Raw genomic sequence first — 21,045 nt, 5'->3', positions numbered from 1 at the left:
TTTCTTCACTCTTCTGTGAAAACTGACAAGGGGCAGCTTTGGTTTCAGACATACCAGGCACCAAGGACCAGGAATCTGGTGACTGCTCTGCTGCTTCAGTCCCACTGTGAGTCATTTACACCTCGGTTTGGTGCCTTTTAGTCTGCCTTATGTTATAGTTAGAAAGGGAATCCATTGCCACTAGATAAATTATGAATTTCTTAAAGTCAAAGCCAATGTTTTATCAATTTCCACCTTCACGGCATCTGTCTGATGCCTTGCAAAATAGTTGGCATGTGGTAATGATCACTACCTAATCAAATTAAATTTCCATTAGAAATGTGAGATTTATTTTAAAGTTTATTTTTATTTATTTTGAAAGAGCTAGAAAGCAAATGGGGGAAGGAAAAGAGAGAGGGAGACAGAATCCCAAGCAAGCTCCACACTGTCAGTGCAGAGCCCAGTGTGGGGCTCGAACTCACAAACCATGAGATCATGACCTGAGTCAAAATCAAGAGTCAGACACCCAACTGACTGCACTACCCAGGTGCTCCAGAAATGTGAGATTTTAATGATAGTTCTTTGGCCTTAAAAAATAAGCACCAAAATAGTTTGATTACAGTGGGAAAGTAACTCTTTACTTTCTCTCTTTCCTCCTGAAACCACACTGTTCTTTTTTCTTTTTTTAAACAATTTTTGATAAGGTTAAGTTACTTGTGCCACTTGGTCCTTCAGAAGGCATGTTTAAGTAAAAACTGGCATATCATATACTACAAAGCTGTAGTAATCAAAACAGTATGGCACTGGCACATAAATAAGAGACATAAATCAATGGAACAGAGTAGGGAGCCCAGAAATAAATCTATGATCATATGGCCAATTAATCTTCAACAAAGGAGGTGAGACTAGACAGTGGGAAAGATAGTCTCTTCAATAAATGGTGCTGGAACAACTGGATAGCTATATGCAAAGGAATGAAACTGGACCACTTTTCTACACCATATACAAAAATAAATGCAAAATGGATTGAAGACCTAAATGTAAAACCTGAAACCATAAAAATCCTAGAAGAGAGCACAGGCAGTAATTTCTCTGACATTGGTCAAAGAAACATTTTTCTAGACATGTCTCATGACAAAAGGGAAATAAAAGTAAAAATAAACTGTTGAAACTACACCAGAATACAAAGCTTCTGGCAGAGCAAAGGAAACCATCAATAAAACTAAAGGACAGCCTACTGAATGGGAGAAGATACTTGCAAATGACATATCTGATAAAGGGTTAGTATCCAAAATATATAAAGAACTTATACAACTCAACACACAACAAAACAAGTAACCCAATTAAAAAATTGGGCAGAAGACATGAACAGACATTTCTCCAAAGAAGATATCCAGATGGCCGCTGCATGAAAACATGCTCAATATCACTCATCATTAGGGAAGTGCAAATCAGAACCACAATGTGATTATCACCTCTCACCTCTCAGAATGACTAAAATCAAAAACAAAAAACAACAAGTGTTGGTGAGGATGTGGACAAAAGGAACCCTCCTACACCATTGGTGGAATGCAAACTAGTGCAGCCACTGTGGAAAGCAGTACAGAGGTTCCTCAAAAAATCAAAAACAGAATTACCATATAATCCAGGAATGGCATGTTCACTCAAAGAATATGAAAAATTAACTTGAAAAAATATATGTACCCCTATGTTTATTGCAGCATTACTTAAATAACCAAATTATAGAAGCAACCCAAGTGTTTCTTCGATGGATGAATGGATAAAGAAAATGTGATATGTAGATGTATAATGAAGTATTAGTCAGCCATAAAAAAACAACGAGATCTTGCATTTGCAACAACATGGATGGACCGAGAGAGTATATTGCTAAGTGAAATAAGTCAGAGAAAGACAAATACCATATAATATAACATATATTACCATAATAATTATTTCACTCATGTGTAATTTAAAAAACAAAACAAATGAACTGAGAGGAAAAGAGATAGACCAAAAAACAAGATTCCTAACTTGGAAAAGAAACTGATGATTACCAGAGGGGGGGTGAGTGGGACTGATGGGTGAAATAGGAGAAGAGATAAGTGTCTGACTTCTACTCAGGCACAGTTCATGTGTTTGAGCCCCGCCTCAGGCTTTGTGCTGAAAGCTCAGAGCCTGGACCTTGTTTTGGATTCAGTGTGTGTCTCTATCTGCCTGTCCCTTGCTTGCACTGTGTCATTCTCTCTCTCTCTCTCAAATAAATAAATATAAAAAAATTAAAACAATATAAAAGAACTGACACAGCATAGCAGTAGAAATTTACTTAAATATATGAAATATTTTCAATTTATGGAATCTTTATAAAATGAAAGTTTAAACTATAGAATGAAATAACAATATTACTTACTATTTCCCTTCCCTAATAACCCCACTATTATTTGAATGCTTTATTTCTCTAAAAATTGGCTTTTACAAAATTTTTTAAATTTATTTTTTTAATTTACTTTTTAATTTACATCTAAGTTAGTTAGCATATACTGCAATAATGATTTCAGGAATAGAACCCATTGATTCATCCCCTACATATAACACCCAGTGCTCATCCCAACAAGTGTCCTCCTTAATGCCCCTTGTCCATTTAACCCATCCCTCTACCCACAAGCCTTCTAGCAACCCTTTGTTCTCTATATTTTTAAAGAGTCTCTTGTGTTTTGTCCCCCTCCATGTTTTTATATTGTTTTTATTTCCCTTCTATTATGTTCATCTGTTTTGTATCTTTAATTTCACATATATGTGAAGTCATATGATATATGTCTCTGACGAATTTCACTTAGCATAATACACTCTAGTTCCATCCGCATTGTTCCAAATGGAGAGATTTCATTCTTTTTGATTGCCGAGTAATACTCCATTGTGTGTGTGTGTGTGTGTGTGTGTGTGTGTGTGTGTGTGTGTGTGTGTATAAGATATATACACTCCAGTGTGTGTGTGTGTGTGTGTGTGTGTGTGTGTGTGTGTGTGTGTATAAGGTAACATCTTCTTTATCCATTCACCTGTTGTGACATTTGGGCTCTTTCCATACTTTGGCTATTGATAGCACTGCTAAAACATTGGGGTGCCTGTGCCCCTTCAAAACAGCACACCTATATCCGTTGGATAAATACCTAGAGGTGCAGTTGCTGGATTGTCAGGTAGTTCTATTTTTAATTTTTTGAGAAACCTCCATACTGTTTTCCAGAGTGGCTGCACCAGTTTTCATCCCTACCCGCAGTGCAAAAGTGTTCTCTTTTTGCTCTCTTTGCCTAAATGGTTAATTTTAGCCATTCTGACAGCCTTGGGGTGGGTCTTTTGTTAATGGTTTTTATGATCCTGATCCTTTTTTCCCTAGATTCTTGAGGGTTTTTATCAAGAAAGGATGCTGTATTTTGTCAAACACTTTATCTGTATTTATTGAGAGGATCATGTGGTTCTTATTCTTTATTTTGTTAATGTGATATATCACATTGATTTGTGGATATTCAACTAGCCCTGCATCCCAGATATAAATCCCACTTGACTGTGGTGAATAATTCTTTTAATGTTATGTTGGGTCCAGTTGGCCAGTATCTGGTTGAGGATGTTTGCATTCATGTTCATCAGGGAAATTAGTCTTAAAGTCTCCTCTTTAGGGGCGTTTTGTCTGGTTTTGGAATCAAGGTAGTGCTGGCTTCATAGAATGAGTTTGAAAGTATTTCTTGCATTTCTATTTTTTTGGAACAGCTTCAAAAGAACAGGTGTTAACTCTTCTTTAAATATTCCATAAAATTTCCACAGGAAAGCCATTTGGCCCTGGTCTCTAGTTTTTTGGGAGATTTTTGATTACTAATTCAAATTCTTTACTGGTTATGGGTCTGTTCAAATTTTCTATATCCTTCTGTTTCAGTTTGGTAGTTTATATGTTTCTAGGAATTTGTTCATTTCTTCCAGATTGCCCCATTTATTGGCATATAACTGCTCATAATATTCTCTATTATTGTTTGTATTTCTGCCGTGTTGTTTGCAGTCTTAACTCTTCCATTCTTGATTTTATTTGGGTCCTTTCCTTTTTCTTTTTGATCAAACATTCTAGGGGTTTATCAATTTTCTTAATTCTTTCAAAGAAGTAGCTCCTGGTATCATTGATCTGGTTGTTTTTTTTCCCCCTGATAGCATTTATTTCTGCTCTAATCTTTTTATTTCCTGTCATCTGTCTGCTATTGGGGTTTTATTTGCTCTTCTTTTTCCAGCTCTTTAACGTGTAACATTAGGTTGTGTATTTGAGATCTTTCTTCCTTCTTTAGGAAGGCCTAGAGTGCTATATACTTCCCTCTTATGACTGCCTTTGCTGCCTCTCAGGGTTTAGGGCTGTCATGTTATATCATTTTCATTGATTTCCATGTACTTTTTAATTTCCTCTTTAGTTGCTTAGTTATCCCATTCATAATTTAGTAGGATGTTCTTTAATCTCCAAGTATTTGTTGTCTTTCCAAAATTCTCCTTGTGGTTAATTTTGAGTTTCATAATGTTGTGGTCTGAAAATATTCACAGTGTGATCTCAATATTTTGGACTTGTTGAGGGCTCATTTGTGTTCCAGTATGTGATCTATTCTGGAGAATGTTTCATGTGTACTCAAAAAGAATATGTATTCTGCTACTTTAGGATGACATGTTCTGTCTGAATTTATCTGTCAAGTCCATCTGCGTCATTCAAAACCTTTGTGTCCTTGTTGATTTTCTGCTTGGATGATCTGTCCATTACTATAAGTAGGACGTTGAAGTCCCCTACTACTATGATATGATTAACAATGAGTTTCTTTATGTCTGTGATTAATTCATTTTTATATTTGCATGCTTTCACACTTGGGGCATAAATGTTTACAATTGTTAGATCCTCTTAGTTGATAGACCCCTTAATTATAATGCTGTTCTTCATCTCTTGTTAGTCTTTATTTTAAAATCTAAATTGTCTGATTTAAGTATGGCTACTCTATCTTTCTTTTGGTGACCATTAGCATGATAGATGGTTCCCTATCCCCTTACTTTCAATCTGAAGGTGGCTTTAAATCTAAAATGGGTCTCTTGTAAACAGCCTATAGATAAATGTTGTTTTATTATCCATTCTGTTATCTTATGTCTTTTTATTGGAGCATTTAGTCTATTGACATTTACAGTGAGTACTAAAAGATAGGAATTTATTGCCTTTGTGGTACCTGTAGAGTTGGAGTTTCTGGTTGTGTTCTCTGGTCCTCTCTAGTCTTTGTTTCCTTTAGTCTTTTTGTTTTGTTTTGTTTCATCCTTTCTCCCCTTAGAGAGTCCCCTGTAAAATTTCTTGCAGGGCTGGTTTAGTGGTCATGAACTCTAGTTTTTGTTTGTCTGGGAGACTCCTTATCTCTCCTATTTTGAATGACAACCTTGCTGGATAAAGAATTCTTGGTTGTATATTTTTCCAATTCAGCACATTGAAAATGTCCTGCCATTCCTTTCTGGCTTGCCAAATTTCTATAGATTGATCTGCTGAGAACCTGATCTATCTTCCTTTATAGGTTAAGGACTTTTTTCCTTGGTGCTTTCATAATTCTTTCCTTGTTTGTGTATTTTGTGAATTTGACTATGATATGCCTTGTTGATGGTCAGTTTTTGTTGACTCTAATGGGAGTTCTCTGCTTCTTGGATTTTGATGTCTATGTCTTTTCCCAGGTTAGGAAAGTTATTGCTATGACTTGCTAATATAAACCTACCCCTTTTTCTCTCTCTTCATCTACTGGGACTCCTATGATTCAGATGTTATTCCTTTTTAATGAGTCACTGAGTTCTCTAATTCTTATATTGTGCTCTTTTGCCTTAGTTTCTCTCTGTTTTATTTTCCTTGCTTCATTATTCACCATAATTTTGTCTTCTGTATCGCTGATTCATTGCTGTGCTTCATCCATCCTTGCCACCATGGCATCCTTCAGAATTGCAGCTCAGTTATAGCATTTTTAATTTCATCCTGACTATATTTTACTTTTTTTTTTATCTCTGCAGAAAGGGATTCTATGGTTTTTCAACTCCAGCTAGTATTCTTATTCTTGTGATTCTAAATTCTAGTTCAGACATCTTACTTATACCTGTATTGATTAAGTCCCTGGCTGTCATTTCTTCCTGCTCTTTCTTTTAGGATAGATTTCTTTGTTTTTCATTTTAGAGGAAGAGAAAGAATTAATAAAATAAAAAATTAAAATTAAAAAATTAAAAACAACACAAAAAATCAAATAAAGGAAGCTAGGTCCTAGGTGTGTTTTGGTTTGGTTATTGGGGAAAGTTTGATAGAATAAAGAAAAAAGAGAGCATGAAAGGAAAAGGAGGAAAAAGTAAGAAAACATTTAAAATTTTTAAAAATGTATACAATAGAATAGAATAAAATGAAAAGAAGAAAGTAACAGAATTTAAAATTTTACCCCAAAAATGTAAAAAAATTTTTTAATTTTTTTTAAGAGACAGAGAGAGACAGCACGAGCAGGGGAGGATTAGAGAGAGAAGGAGACACAGAATCTGAAGCAGGCTCCAGGCTCTGAGCTAGCTGACAGCACAGAGCCCAATGTGGGGCTTGAACCCACAAACTGTGAGATCATGACCTGAGCTGAAGCTGGACACTTAACCAACTGAGCCACCCAGGTGCCCCCCCAAAATTTTTTTAATTAAAAAATAGAAAGCAATTTGTTTCTCTTTCTGTATCCAAGAATAAGAAATTAAAAAAAAAACCCTAATAGTTGGACCAGCGAGCAGAATGAAATCTGAATGAAATTACATCCAGTTTTCCCTAGAAGTCTAACTATAAAGCATTTTATAGTCTGAACACTAAGCAGGAGGAGAGACTTGTGGGGCTGAGCTTGGTTGGTACAGTTGGGCAGGCCTTTGTGTAATGACTCCGTTCTCCACTAGGTAGCACTGCTTAGTGTACTGGGACTGATCAGTGTAGCATGTGTGAGCGTGTATATTCATGTGCAGGAAAGGTGAAAATGGCATTGAACCAACTTTCTCTGGTATCAGAACTCTGCACTCTCACTGACCAGTGGTCAAGCACCCCTCCTTTGTCTCCAGCTCCCATCCACTCCCTACTTCTATACTGACTGCATCCAAGCTGTCAGCCCACCAGGCAACACCCCCCCTTCTAAATTATATCTCATATGGGGCTGTGTTTCCAAACCCCTTACCCCTGAGAGCCCTGCACTTGGACCCACCCCACCCCTCTGGGGGAGAGTCTTATGAAACAGTGGCCAGGTGCCTGCTGCCCCCAGGAACATTCAGAGGGTCTGCTGTTGCAGAGGCTCAACAATGGTGGCTGGGTGCCTGCTTTCCCCGTGAAAAGTTCAAGGCAGCAGAGGTTAGAAATTATGGCAAAACACAACACATGACTGGCACCAGGTTTCACCGACCCTGGCATATTTTTTCTAATACCAGCAAACATGGCTATTCTCTGGGATCGCTGGTACCTTTGCCTGTGGGCTGGCCATAAGGCCTCTACCAAATGTCCTCCTAGCAAGGGAACCGCCACTCCCTGTGTGTCCATGAACCCCTCAGACCTCGCTGCCTGCTCCTAGAGATTTGCCTTACCCACCAGAGCACCATCGGGTATTGAGCTTTGGAGTTTCCAATGCTTTCCCTTTTCTTATTGGTATTGAAACCCTCTGCCTTTTCCTTTCTCCCTTTCTTGTTCAGTCACTTGTGGGTGTTCCCATTCTTTCTCTCTAGCTACTCTCGGGACAAGGGCTTTTCCTGGACTCTCCCCTCTTTCTCTGTCCTCTCTCCACAAAAACAGCTCCCTCCCCTCATGGGTTCTCTCTCCCCCAGTTCACCTCTCCGAACCATGCACCTGCCGAATTCTGTGGCTCAAGTTATTAAGATTGTTGTGTTAATCCTCAGATCAATTTTCTAGGTGTGCAAAATGGTATGGTGCTGATCCAGCTGCATTTCAGAGAATTGAAACTGAGAACTTTCATGCTATTCTGCCAACTTGGCCCTTCCTGCTTAAAAAATTTTATACCACTGTTAAAATACCCCATTTAGAACAAATCCCTTACTTTGTTTCTTTAGAAATCATAGATACCTTGGGAGTTTTCTCTTTTAAAAATATCTACAGAACGAATCAAATAAAACATTTTATGTGTTTTATCTCTTTTAGCAAAGGTTTCAGCTGATATCAAGTCAAACCAATAAACCTTGCCTCAGAGGACCCCAAATGATTGCAGAGTATTAATTTTAATAAATGTAATTTACCTTTTCCAGATTTAAAATGTCATTTCTTGCAAATACTTGTTGAGTTAGTCTCACTGTTTAACTTATGATAAGCACTCTCCTTGAATATTGTCATTACTCATGATGTAAAACCATTTTTATTATGACTCTTAGTTTCATAAGCCGTTGTTTCCTTGTTTTATATTCACATTAGAGTTTTGTTTGTTGCATTTGTAGCCAAGATGTAAAATATGAAATACAGAATAATAAGATTTATCTGAGTGCCAATTATTGTTTTTCCTGAAATATTCTTTGAATGTGTCCTTTTTAAAAAGGATTGATAACCAGAAGTTTTAAAAATAGAAAAATGAATTTCATGACTACATATATGATGATTACAGACTTGATTAAGTCTATAATAACTTTTGTGATAATATGATAGCCATATCTCTTAATAGAAAATAATTTAGGAAAAGTTTTCTTTTAAAAAACAAAGTTTTTATTTTTGTCCAAGGATTTGAATGATATTTAATGATAAAGTATCTAATTTCTAACTGTTGAAGAGTGACATATTAATCCTTCATATTTTTTACAAATTATATAAAGTATGAATGTCTTAAAAGATAAATTCAAGATTGCTATGGTTTCATGTCTTGGTAATTTGAGTAACATTACATAATAGGAAAAGAGAAAAGATATTGATAAGCCATTTTAGTACTCTTTCAGAACTTTTCTATTTTATTTCAGTTTGGTATTAGATTAGCTGCATTAGAATCTAGTGACTGTATTGCTTTTAAATAAAATGCATACTTTGGGTTTCCAAATTTATTGAATCAAAATCTTGGTGGGAGTGGGGTCAATAGCCCAAATTAACCAAGTTAGGTGATCATTATGCACTATGCAGTTTTTAAAACACTGCCTTAAATTGTTTTTATCAATTGAGTCTATATAACAGCATATGTAGTTTGGTGTTTCATAGAACCCTAATGGTAATTTGAAATTTGTTTTCCTTAACAAATAAGGGCCAATATGTAGTTAATACTGATACTACCTCTGCTGCCTAATCTATTTTTCTAATAAAAGGCAACCAGAAAATTAATGCCAAACCAGAAACATTGGCAAAGACTAGACATTTGACTCTGAGAAATGAGATGACTATCATCCTTCTCCTCCCTGTGCATATGGCCCTAGGACCAAGTGGAAATACTCAGGAGCCATTCTCTCAGGCTACATACTATCAGTGTCTTCCTAAATCTTTACTATATTAGATCTAAGCTTTCTAAAAATTTAAAACCTTGCGTAATCTGACCCTATCTTGCTCAGAACTAATTTCCTTCTCCACTTCTCTCCAACTTTTCCCATAATGTGTTCATTCCTGCCTTTGCACAGTTCTACTTCCCACTGAACATATTGTCATTCATTATCCCCAAAATACTGGCATGACATAGGGTTCATTAAATTCTGAGGAATTGATTTTATATCTGGCTCAAGAAAGGCACTAGACACATAATCACTACTTAGATTGAAAACTCTGTGAAGGCAAGAAGCACATTCCTTAAAGAGCATACTTTAAAAATGTACATAGTTCCTACATGGAACATTGTAATGACTAGGACTCATTCTGTACAGAGCTTGTTAAAGTATGTACACAAAAGTACCTAATAAATATTAGTATTAACAGCAATAATGTTTGTTCTGGCCCTGTTGTGGAATCTGTGTTCCCTTTAGTCTTTCCATTTTTCATAGGGCACAACCAGATTATAGAAGAGGTGGAGTGGCCATCTGTTCTAGATCTAGTCTTGAATATGGAATTTTGCCCTGGGGTAAAATCAAGTGCTTTGAGCATGCGGGCTGGATATATGTGGCAGAACTGAGGCTTTGAATCCTCCTAGTAACTGAATAAAACGCACAAGGGAAATTCCTAGAAGTATTTGCTCAGTTTGATTGTGCCCTGATATAAGTTTGTTAATGTGCTTATATGTGAAAGTCATATGCCAAATTCCATCTTCTCTGTGGTTTTTGTTAGCTCTGAAATAAATACCAGCCAAAGAACAACATTTAGCTGGAGGCTTAAATCATTTAATTACCAATATGTGCTTGCTTTGGAAAGATTTAGTAAGATGTTTGGGGCATATAAATTTCTTGCTTCTTTAATGAGAACATTCGTGGAGCACTATAATTTTATTTTTATATGTACAATTGTTAATACTTTGGCACTGATCTACTCTCTTAATTATGATTTTGTTCTCTTCTTTTCTCACTCTTTATTGATATTTAATAGACATATAGCATTGTATGATTTAAGGTGTACAGTGTAATGATGTGGCATATGTATATATCATGAAAAGTTTACCACATGATAAAGTTAGTTAACACATCCTTCACATCTCACATAATTACCATTTTATCGTTGTTGTTATTGTTATGGTAAAGACATTTAAAATGTATTCTCCAAGCAACTTTCAAATATACAATATGGTTTTGTTAACTGTGGTCACTATACTATACCTTACACCCTGGAACTTATTTTTCTTATCACTGGAGGTTTGTATCCTTTGATTAATGCCTCATTTCCCCCACCCCTTAGTTCCTGGCAACCACTGTTCTACTCTTTGCTTCTATGAATTCAGCTTTAGATTCTACATGTAAGAGAAATCATACGATGTTTGTATTTCTCTGTCTGACTTTTTTCACATAGTATAATGCTCTCAAGGTCCATCCATGTTGCCACAAATGGCAGAATTTCCTCCTTTTTATGGTTCAATAATATTCCATTTTGTGTGTGTGTGTGTGTGTGTGTATGTATATACACTACATATACATATATATATATACACACTACGTTTTCTTTCATCCATCCATCAATGAACACAGAAGTTGTTTTTATGTCTTGGCTATTGTGAATAATGTTGCAATGAGCATGAGCTAGTTCTTTCAAATCCTCTTTTCATTTTCTTTGGATATATTCCCAGAAGTATGATTGCTGGGTCTATGGTAGTTCTAACTTTTGAGGAGCATCTATTCCGTTCTCCATAATGGCTGTACCAAAATACATTCCCACCAGTAGTGCACAGGATTCCCTTTACGACACATCCTTCCTAACATTTGTTATCCCTTACCTATTTGGTAATAGCCATTCTTACAGGTGTGAAGTGATATTTCATTGTGGTTTTGATTTGTGTTTTCCTGATGGTTACTGAGACTGAGTACCTTTTAATGTATGTATTGGCCATTTGTAAGTGTTCTTTGGCAAAATCTTTATTATAAAATGCCCATTTTAAATTGGATTATTTGGATCTTTGCAGTTGAGTTGTATGAGTTGTATAAAGTTTCAAATTGGGTGGTATGATGCTTCCAGTTTTTTCTTTCTCAAGATTGCTTTGACTATTCAGGTCTTTTGTGATTCTATATAAATCTTAGGATAGTTTTTCTATTTTTGTGAAAAATGCTGCTGGAATTTTGATAGGAATTGTATTGAATCTATAGGTGGCATTGGATCATAGGGACATTTTAACAATATTAATTCTTCCCATCCATGAGCATGGACTATCTTTCTATTTACTGGCATTTTTTTCAGTTTCTTTCATCAGTATCTTACAGTTTTCAGTGTACAGATCTTTCACTTCCTGGATTATATTTATTACTAAGATTTTATTGTTTTCAGTGCTATTGGAAATGGGATTTTTTTTGTTTTTTTTCCAATGTCTTGTTGTCAGAATATACACACAACTGATTTTTGTATGTTGATTTTGTATCCGGCAACTTACTGAACTTGTTGATTAGTTTAATGACTTTTTAGTGGCGTATTTAGAATTTTCCATATATAATATCATGTCATGGGCCAACTGAGATAATTTTACTTCTTTCTTTCTGATTTGGATGCCTTTTATTTGTTTTTGTTGCTTAATTGCTCTAGCTAAGACTTCTAGTACTATGTTGAATGGGAGTGGTAACAGTGGCACCCCTGTCTTGTTGCTGATCTTAGAGGGAAAGCTTTCAACCTTTCATTGTTAGGGATGATGTTAGCTGTGGGCTTGTCATATACAGCCTTTATTATGGTTAGGAATGTTCCTTCCATACCCACTTTGTTGAGAGTTATTATGAGAGGATGTTGAATTTTGTCAAATGCTTTTTCTGCTTTTATTGAGATGGTCATATGATTTTATTCTTTATTCATTTAATGTAGTTTGTCACATTTATTGATTTGCATATGTTGGCCCCATGGTGTATGTTTCTTTACTGTGCTGTGAAAACTTGTGTGGAAGAAAGGCAGTGGTGAAAATTTCAGGGAGTGCGTGAGGGCTATCATGGTCGTTGGTTTCTTCAGCAGCAAACGCTTTTGGGTCTTCTGCAGAGCAGGCCACTGTGAAACGAGGTTGTGCCTGCCTCATGGCTGATGCTGGTAGCCCTAGCCCTTTTTACTTGTTCCAGGCCATTTCTGTGCACCTCAGTTGTGCCAGTCTCTGGGTGCGGTGAAACTGAAGCGGTCCTTCTTGCAGTGTATCAAAAGGCTGGTGAAGCTGGTTGCTCACCCCACTCTCTCTTTCCCAGGGAGGGGACGGAACTCTTTTCATACTGTAAGTTCCCTCTCTATGCTGAGCAGCACCAGCCTGGGTAATAGGCTGATACAAGCAAAATGAAGCTGTCCTTCTTTTACGTTTGATTATTTTCAGGGTATTTTTGGTCCCACTGTGGTTTTGGTCTTTAAAAGGAAGGCATATACCCTCTTCTTCTTTTTTCCTTGTTATTGCTGGCAAGAATGTAGATATGCTGATGAACCATCTTAGACTATTGAGACAAAAGCAATAGCTACCTAGGAATGAGGCACAAATGTCTCTTTCATTGCTACTACTAACACTGGTTCTATAGATTCTTGGAAATGCAAATACACAGGAAAAATATATAATTATGGGATTTATACAGCCAAAATGTGGATTGATCGACAGTGACATGTTTTTGGACATAGAAAATCCAAGAAAATCAACTCATGAATTATTAGAACTAACTAGATAATTCAGCAGTAAGTTCTAAACAAAGGTCAACCAACAAAATAAAGTAGCCCTTACAAGTAATAATATATTTTAAAACACTACTTTAAAATTTTTATTTATTATAATAAAACATAACTATTAAATACCCAGGAATAAATCTTTCAAGAAATACAAGAAACCTATAAAGCAGACTAAAAAACACTGAAGGACATAAAAACAACTATTAAGTAAATGGAATGAATACTATTTTATGAATAGGAAAAATCAATACTGTAAATGTGAGAATTTATTCCAAAGTTAATCTAAATGTCATTGCAGTTCTAGATAGTGACAGATTGATTCTGCAAAGATTACTAAAGGGACACTTGGGTGGCTCAGTCAGGTAAGCATCTGACTCTTGATTTTGGCTTCGGTCGTGATCTCACGGTTCATGAGTTTGAGCCCTGCATTTATTTGGCTCTGCACTGACAATGTGGAGCCTGCCTGGGATTTTCTCTCTCTCTCTCTCTCTCTCTCTCTCTCCCTTTCTCTTTCTGCCCCTCCCCCAATCTCGCTTTCTCTCTCTCTCAAAATAAAGAAATAAACCTAAAGAAACCCCGACAACTAGGAATAAAGATGGCTAACGAAAAAGAATGGACAAAGAAAGGAATATTTTCCCTAACAAGCACCAAAACATGTTATAAAGTTGTGGTAAATAAAACATCATGATTAGTGTAGAAATAGAGGCATAGAGCATTGGACAAAATAAAGTTCCACCGTTTTACAGCCCCACCTGTAGTGCACAAGCATTCCAATTTCTCCACATTCTTGCCAACACTTGTTATGTTTTTGATAGTAGCCACTAATATCTCATTCTGTGTGCTTTTTAATTTTTTATTCAATTTACTTAAACTAAAAAAAGAAAAAAAACAGTTCATCCATTTCTCCATACCCACTCCCCACTTCTTGAAACCACCAATCTCTTCTCTATATCTGTGAGCTTGGTTTTCGTCTGGTTTTTTTGCTTTCTTTTTTATTTTTTTTGGATTCCACATAAAAGAAGGTTCATTCAGTATTTGTCTTTTTCTGTCTGACTTATTTTATTTAGCATAATGGTCTCTAGGTTCATCTATGTTGTCACAAATGGCATGATTTCACTTTTTTAAATAGCTGAATAGTATTAGTGTGTGTGTGTGTGTGTGTGTGTGTGTCTCATTGGACATGTAGTTTTTCTTCATATCTTAGCTATTATAAATAATGCTGTGTTGAACATAACACATATGTTTTTTCAAAGTAATGTTTTTGTTTCCTTTGGATATACACGCAGAAGTGGAGTTGTTGGACATGTGGTAGTTCTATTTTTAATCTTTAGAGGAACCTTCATACTGTGGTTGGACCGGTTTAAATTCACACCAGCAGTGCACAGAGACACCTTTTTCTTCACATCCTTGCCAACACTTGTTAATTCTTGTCTTTTTGGTCGCAGACATTCTAACAGGTGTGAGGTGATATCTCATTGTGGTTTTCATTTGCATTTTCTTTGATCATTGATGATGTTGAGCCTACTTTTATGTAGCTTTTGGCCATTTGTATTTGGTTTTTGGAAAAACGTCTCTTCAGATCCTCTGCCAAATTTTTGCTCAGATTGTTTTTTGCTCTTAAGCTATATGAATTCTTTGTATATTTGGAATATTAGCCCCTTATCAGATATATGATTTTCAAGTATTTTCTCCCAATCCAGAGGTTGCCTTTTCCCTTTTTTTGGTGGTTTCCTTTGCTCTGCAGAAGCTTGTTCATTTGATGTAGTCTCACTTGTTTATATTTTGCTTCTGTTGCTTTTGGTTTTAGACTAAAAAGAAGTCACCAAAACCTGTATAAAGAAACTTGATGCCTATGTTTTCTCTAAGGAGTTTTATGGGTTCTGGTCTTATATTCAAGTTCTTAATCCATTTTGAGTCAATATTTGTGTATGGTATAAGATAGTGGTCAGGTTTCATTCTTCTACATATGGCTGTCCAATTTTCCTAATGCATTTATTGAAGAGACCATCCTTTCCCCACCATACATTCTTGCCTTTTTCATCACAAATCAATTGACCATATATGTAACATGACCATATATGACCATATAGGTTTATCTCTGTGGTATGCATTCTGTTCCATTAAAATGTGTGTCTGTTTTATGCCAATACCATATTGCTTTGATTACTATAGCTTTTTAAAAAATATTCAAGGTACTTTGACTACTGTAGCTTTGTAATATGGTTTTAAATCAGGCAACATGATATCTACACCTTTTTTTTTATTCTCAAAATTGCTTTGACTATTTGGGTCTCTGACAGTACAATAAAAATTTTTGGATTTTTCTATATCTGCAAAAAATACTATTGGAAGTTTGATCAGAATTGCATTGAACTATAGCTTGGGTAGTATGGACATTTTAACAGTATTAATTATTCCAATCCATGACTATGAATTATCTTTCCATTTATTTGTGTCTTCTTCAATGTCTTTCTGTTTCTTTTTCTTTCTTTCTTTCTTTCTTTCTTTCTTTCTTTCTTTCTTTCTTTCTTTCTTTCTTTCTTTCCCTTCCTTCCTTCCTTCCTTCCTTTCTTCCTTCCTTCCTTCCTTCCTGTCATTCTTTCTTTCTTTTTGGTATAAAAAGGTGTTTTTATTAAAGCATTGGGACAGGACCCATGAGCAGAAAGAGCTACATTAAGGTAAAGAGCTAATGTAAGTTTCTTACATTAGTGTCTTATAGTTTTCAATATATAAGTTTTTTTACTTTGGTTAAATTTATTCTTAGGTATTTTGTTCTTTTTGATACAATTGTAAATGAGATTTTTTTCTTAATTTCTTTCTGATACTTATTATTAGTGTAAAAAACAGTGACTGATTTTTGTGTATTGATTTTGTATCCTGTAGCTTTACTCTGAATTTGTTGATTAATTCTAACAGTTTTTGATTGAATGTTTAAGGTTTTCTTTATATAATATCATGTCATTAGTGACAGTTTTACTTCTTCCTTTCCAATCCAGATGCCATTTGTTTATTTATTTATTTATTTATTTATTTCCTAATTTTTCTAACAGGACTTCCAATGCTATGTTGAATGAAAGTAGCAAGAGCGGACATCTTTGTCTTGTTCCTGATATTCGAGGAAAAGATTTCAGCCTTTCACCTTTGAGTATGATGTTAGCTGTGGGCTTGTCATATGTGGCCTTTATTATGTTGAAGTACATTCCCTTAGTATCTACTTTGTTGAGAGTTTTTATCATAAACAGATGTTGAATTTTATCAGATGTTTTTTATGTATCTGTTTAGATGATCATATTTTTATTCATTCTTTTGTTAATGTGGCATATCACATTGGCCAATTTGGGAATATTGAGCCATCGTTGCATCTCTGGAATAAATTCCACATTATCATGGTATATGATCCTTTTCATACATTGCTGAATTCAGTTTTCTGATACTTTGTTGAAGATACAATATTTGCTTTTATGCTCCTCAAGGGTATCCGCCTGATGTGTGTGTGTGTGATCCTTCTCTGGTTTTGGTATTTCATTGTTTGGTTTGGTTGTTTTTGTCTTTTTCTTCTTAAATACTATGAGGAAACACTTCTCTAACTGCTATGAGAAAAGCTTCCTCCTTCAGATATTTGTTGTCTACGTTATTCTTCATTAGGCCCTGCCTCCTCATTTCTTTGGAAGCAAACCAGTATATGGTGTATGATTCTATTTATAAATTTATAGAACAGGCAAAACTACTTTACAGATGGTGGTTTTGCCTTTGGGGCTAGGATTTGGATTGGCTAGGAAGGGACACAAGCAAACTTTCTGAAGTGATGGAAATGTTCTTTACTTTGATCTGGGTCTGGATTATCTAGTGTTTTCATTTGTCAAAACTGATAAAACTATCATTAAGACTTATGCATTTCACATTATATGAATTGACATCAAAATGTAGTAAAGAGAACCATAATAAGTATTAACCTTTAGTTAATGATGTGCATGTTCAAGTGTTTGAGGGGAACTGTGTAGATTTCTGCAACGTCCTTTGAAATGCATCAACAAAGTAAGATGGATTGATGGATATATGAAAATGCGAATTAATTAATTGTAGCATGTAGATAGTGGGTATATATTTGTTTTTTTAATGTTTATTTTTGAGAGTACAAAAATAAACATTTATTTTTATATAAAATACAAGGGGGAGGAAGAGAGCACATGAGTGGGGGAGGGGCAGAGAGAGAGATGGAGACACAGAATCTGAAGCAGACTCCAGGCTCTGAGCTGTCAGCACAGAGCCTGACATGGGGCTTGAACTGACAGACCATGAGATCATGACCTGAGCTGAAATTGGATGCTTAAATGACTGAGCCACCCAGGTGCCCCTAGTGGGTACATATTTGTACACCATACATTTATTTCAACTTTTCTGCATGTTTGAAGCTTTTCATAATATAATATTTGAGGAAAATGCACTTTAGAAAATTTTGACTTGATTATAGAGAGGGAAGATCATCACTACCCCTCCTCTGTCCCTTTGGAATCATGCAGCAGACAAGAATGATGAAATATTCAACTCCTTTTCACAGCCAACCCAGGTTATAGCTAAAACTCTGTATTTCAGAATACATGGAAGAACAATGAAAGCAGAGTAGATTAGTGAAAGCATGCAAAAGGACACAGAAATAAGACACCATGGAAAGAAGACTTAGGTGCAACAGATCTCTCAAAGATCAAGACTTCTTAGAAGATAAAGTTCACATGAGGTGCCAATCTGATATCCCCTATTTGTACCCCTGGAACAGGTCTGCAATGGTTTGCGATAGCCCTTCTAGAACTGGTTTGCTCCCAAAGAATTTAGGAGTCAAGGCCAGTGAAGAATAACACAGACAACAAATATGTGAAGGAGGCCGCTTTTCCAACAGCAGCCAAGAGAAGAATTTCCCTACATTATTTAAAAAAAGAAAGGACAAAAACAACCAAACCCTAACAAAAATAACCTGGCTAATGGAATTCATTAAAAAAATTTAAAGTCATATGCAGAGTTTCACTAGTCTGGACAATAGCCCAGGCCCCTCTGTTATGTAACTTTCTGCAAATAGGTGATCTAGGAAAAAATCTTCTCTTTCAAAATTGAGACCTGAAAAATGAACCAACACAGTATCCATACAAATATATTAGAATAAGGATGGAAAAAGAAACAAAAAGTAAATGGCAGGAAAAAAAAGTTTCACCACAGATTAGTTGTTATAGAGTAGATGAAAATATATTAGTAAGGGGCACCTGGGTGGCTCCGTCAGTTGTATCTGACTTTGGCTCAGGTCATGATCTCGTGGTTTGTGAGTTGGAGCCCTGTGTTGGGCTCTGTGCTGACATTCCAGAGCCTGAAGCCTGCTTGACATTCTGTGTCTCCCTCTCTCTGTCCCTTTCTCACTCATGCTCTTTCTCTTTTTGTCTCTCAAAAATTAATAAAAATTTTAAAAATTAAATATATATATCAGTGTGAGCTTAAAATATTAATAAAATAATTTTCTCTAAAAAGCAAACATTTAAGGTGGAATTAAATGTAAGAATTTAAGGAAAAGATGATGAGACATAGGAGCAGATGAAAGCAAGTTGGCAGGCAAAGCAAAGAAGTAAAAGAAAATAAATTATCTCAGAAAAAATATATATTGCTGGTTTCATAAGAATATGTGTGTATGTCAACATTCAGTGTTTGGCTCTGGGAGGAATTACCTAGGAAGTGACATCAGAGAAATTTCTGGAGTATGCAGATGTTCTATATTTTGAGCAGGGTAGTGACTACATACATGCACACAATTCTCAAAGCTCAGTAAACTAAACACTTAAAATGCATGCACTATTTCACTTATGCCTAAGTTTAAAAATAAAATACATTAGGGGGAAAAGGATTTATGAAGAAAGTGACAGAGATTCAATATATGTATAATTGGGGTCTTCCAGGAAAAAAACAAATAATGGAACAGAACAAATATTGAAGTTGTAATTCAGCAATAATTTCCAGAAATAAAGACTTATAAGAACATAACATGAACCAGGGAAAATTGATCTTAAATATGTCATACCCTAGATGTGTTTTAGTGAAGCTTCTGGATGGGAAAAAAGAAAGAAGAGCAAAGTAAAAGCTCATGTCATGTATACAAGGGAAAAAACAAAGATGAGACAACTCTGAGAGGCCATCTTTGCTTCCAGAGTTCCAAATGAGCTGGCCTAAAGCCTCTATCGGAACTGCAGTGCACTTCATTTTTGCGCAGTCCTGCTTCCTGAAGTTTCTTACAGCTGTTGTTTCTACAACAGACCTCCCACACCTCAGATTTTGCGTCCAAAATCTCTGAGATGTACAACAAAGGAAACCTTAATTAATTCTGAAAAGTAGAAATAGTATAGATAACTTTCTCTGGGAGTAATGCAGTTAAACTACAATTAATTTCAAAACCAGAAAACAGAGGTCACTACCACCTCAGTGTTTAAAGGAAAAAAATTCTTGGGTCAAGAAGGGAAATGTGAACAAATTACAATATCCCTAAAAAAAATAACATTCTGGAATGATCAGAACCCATGGGATGGCTAAAACAATCCTAAAAAAAAGTATAACCTTACATAGTTACAGTAATTAACAAGAGGAAATGAAAATTAGCTCCAGAACTAATAACTAGAACCTACAAATTGAAATAGAAATTAATGAATTAAAAATGTACACTTAATAAATGAACAAGAGTTTTTATTTTTTATTTAAATTTTTTAAAATATTTTATTGTTTTTAATAGTTTAAGAGTTGTTTTTAAAAAAGGAGAAGCATGGCATGCCTCAGTGGCTCAGTCAGTTAGGCGTCCAATTTTAGCTCAGGTCATGATCTAGTGGTTCATGAGTTTGAGCCTCTCGTTGGGCTCTGTGCTGACAGCTCAGAGTCTGGAGTCTGCTTTGAATTCTGTGTCTCCCTCTCTCTCCACCCCTTCTACACCCTTGCTCTGTCTCTCTTTCTCTCTCAAAATGAATAAATAAGTAAACATTAAAAAAGAAAAGCAATAAAATAGATGGACATGGTGTTACCTTAATGAAGAAAAAAGAAAGTACAATTATGCAAAACAAGTGATAAGTAAGAGTAGTCACAGACTCCAGGGAAAGAAATCATGGCAGACTACTTAGCTCAACTACATGCAAATAAACTTGAAAACCTGTATGAAATGGATAATTTTCTAGGAAAATAAAATGTTCCAAATTTCACTCTAGAACAAACAATAGTAAAACCAAGTTGTCAGAAAGGTACCTTCCTAATACTAGGTAAGCCAAATTCAGACCAGTGCAACTACAGTAAAGAACAGATAAATTCAACCTCATTACAACTACTTGAGCATGTGGAAAGAGAAAGATACCTCCATATTTTCTATAAAAAGACTGAACATACTAGATATTGTATGTAAGTGATGAATCACTAAATTCTATTCCTGAAGTCATTACTACACTGTTGACTAATTGAGATTTAAATTAAAAATAAAATGAGTTGGATGCTTAACCAACTGAGCCACCTAGGCGTCCCCTTGATTAACTATTTTCCAAGTTCTTTTGTAAAGAAAATTATTTTGTGTGGATTATTTTATTTTTAGAATTCGATGAATAAATTACACCATTGTGGATTGTTAAAAAAAAAAAAAAAAAGACTTTACAAAACTAAAAAGAACCAGTCTCACATTAATGTAGAAATCCTGTGATAAAATGTTAGCACCTAGAGGTCAATAGCAAATCAAAGAATAACATATCACACCAACCAGAGTTTATTCCAGAAATGCAAGGATAATTCAAATCTAAGAAAATTACTAATAATTCTATTAATAG

General features: G+C 35.3%; 1 protein-coding gene across 1 annotated transcript in view; it reads left to right on the top strand.

The window, feature by feature from the left end:
• The window catches only part of CNTLN (centlein), a 291,923-nt gene that overhangs the window by 252,093 nt on the left and 18,785 nt on the right, over window positions 1–21,045 (top strand). The gene's annotated exons all lie outside the window — the stretch shown is intronic.

This window comes from Suricata suricatta, chromosome 13 (genome assembly GCF_006229205.1).
Source record: "Suricata suricatta isolate VVHF042 chromosome 13, meerkat_22Aug2017_6uvM2_HiC, whole genome shotgun sequence".
In the NCBI taxonomy this organism is placed as follows: domain Eukaryota; kingdom Metazoa; phylum Chordata; class Mammalia; order Carnivora; family Herpestidae; genus Suricata; species Suricata suricatta.
Note: the sequence above shows the minus strand (reverse complement) of the source record. Positions and strands in the feature narration are given on the sequence as shown.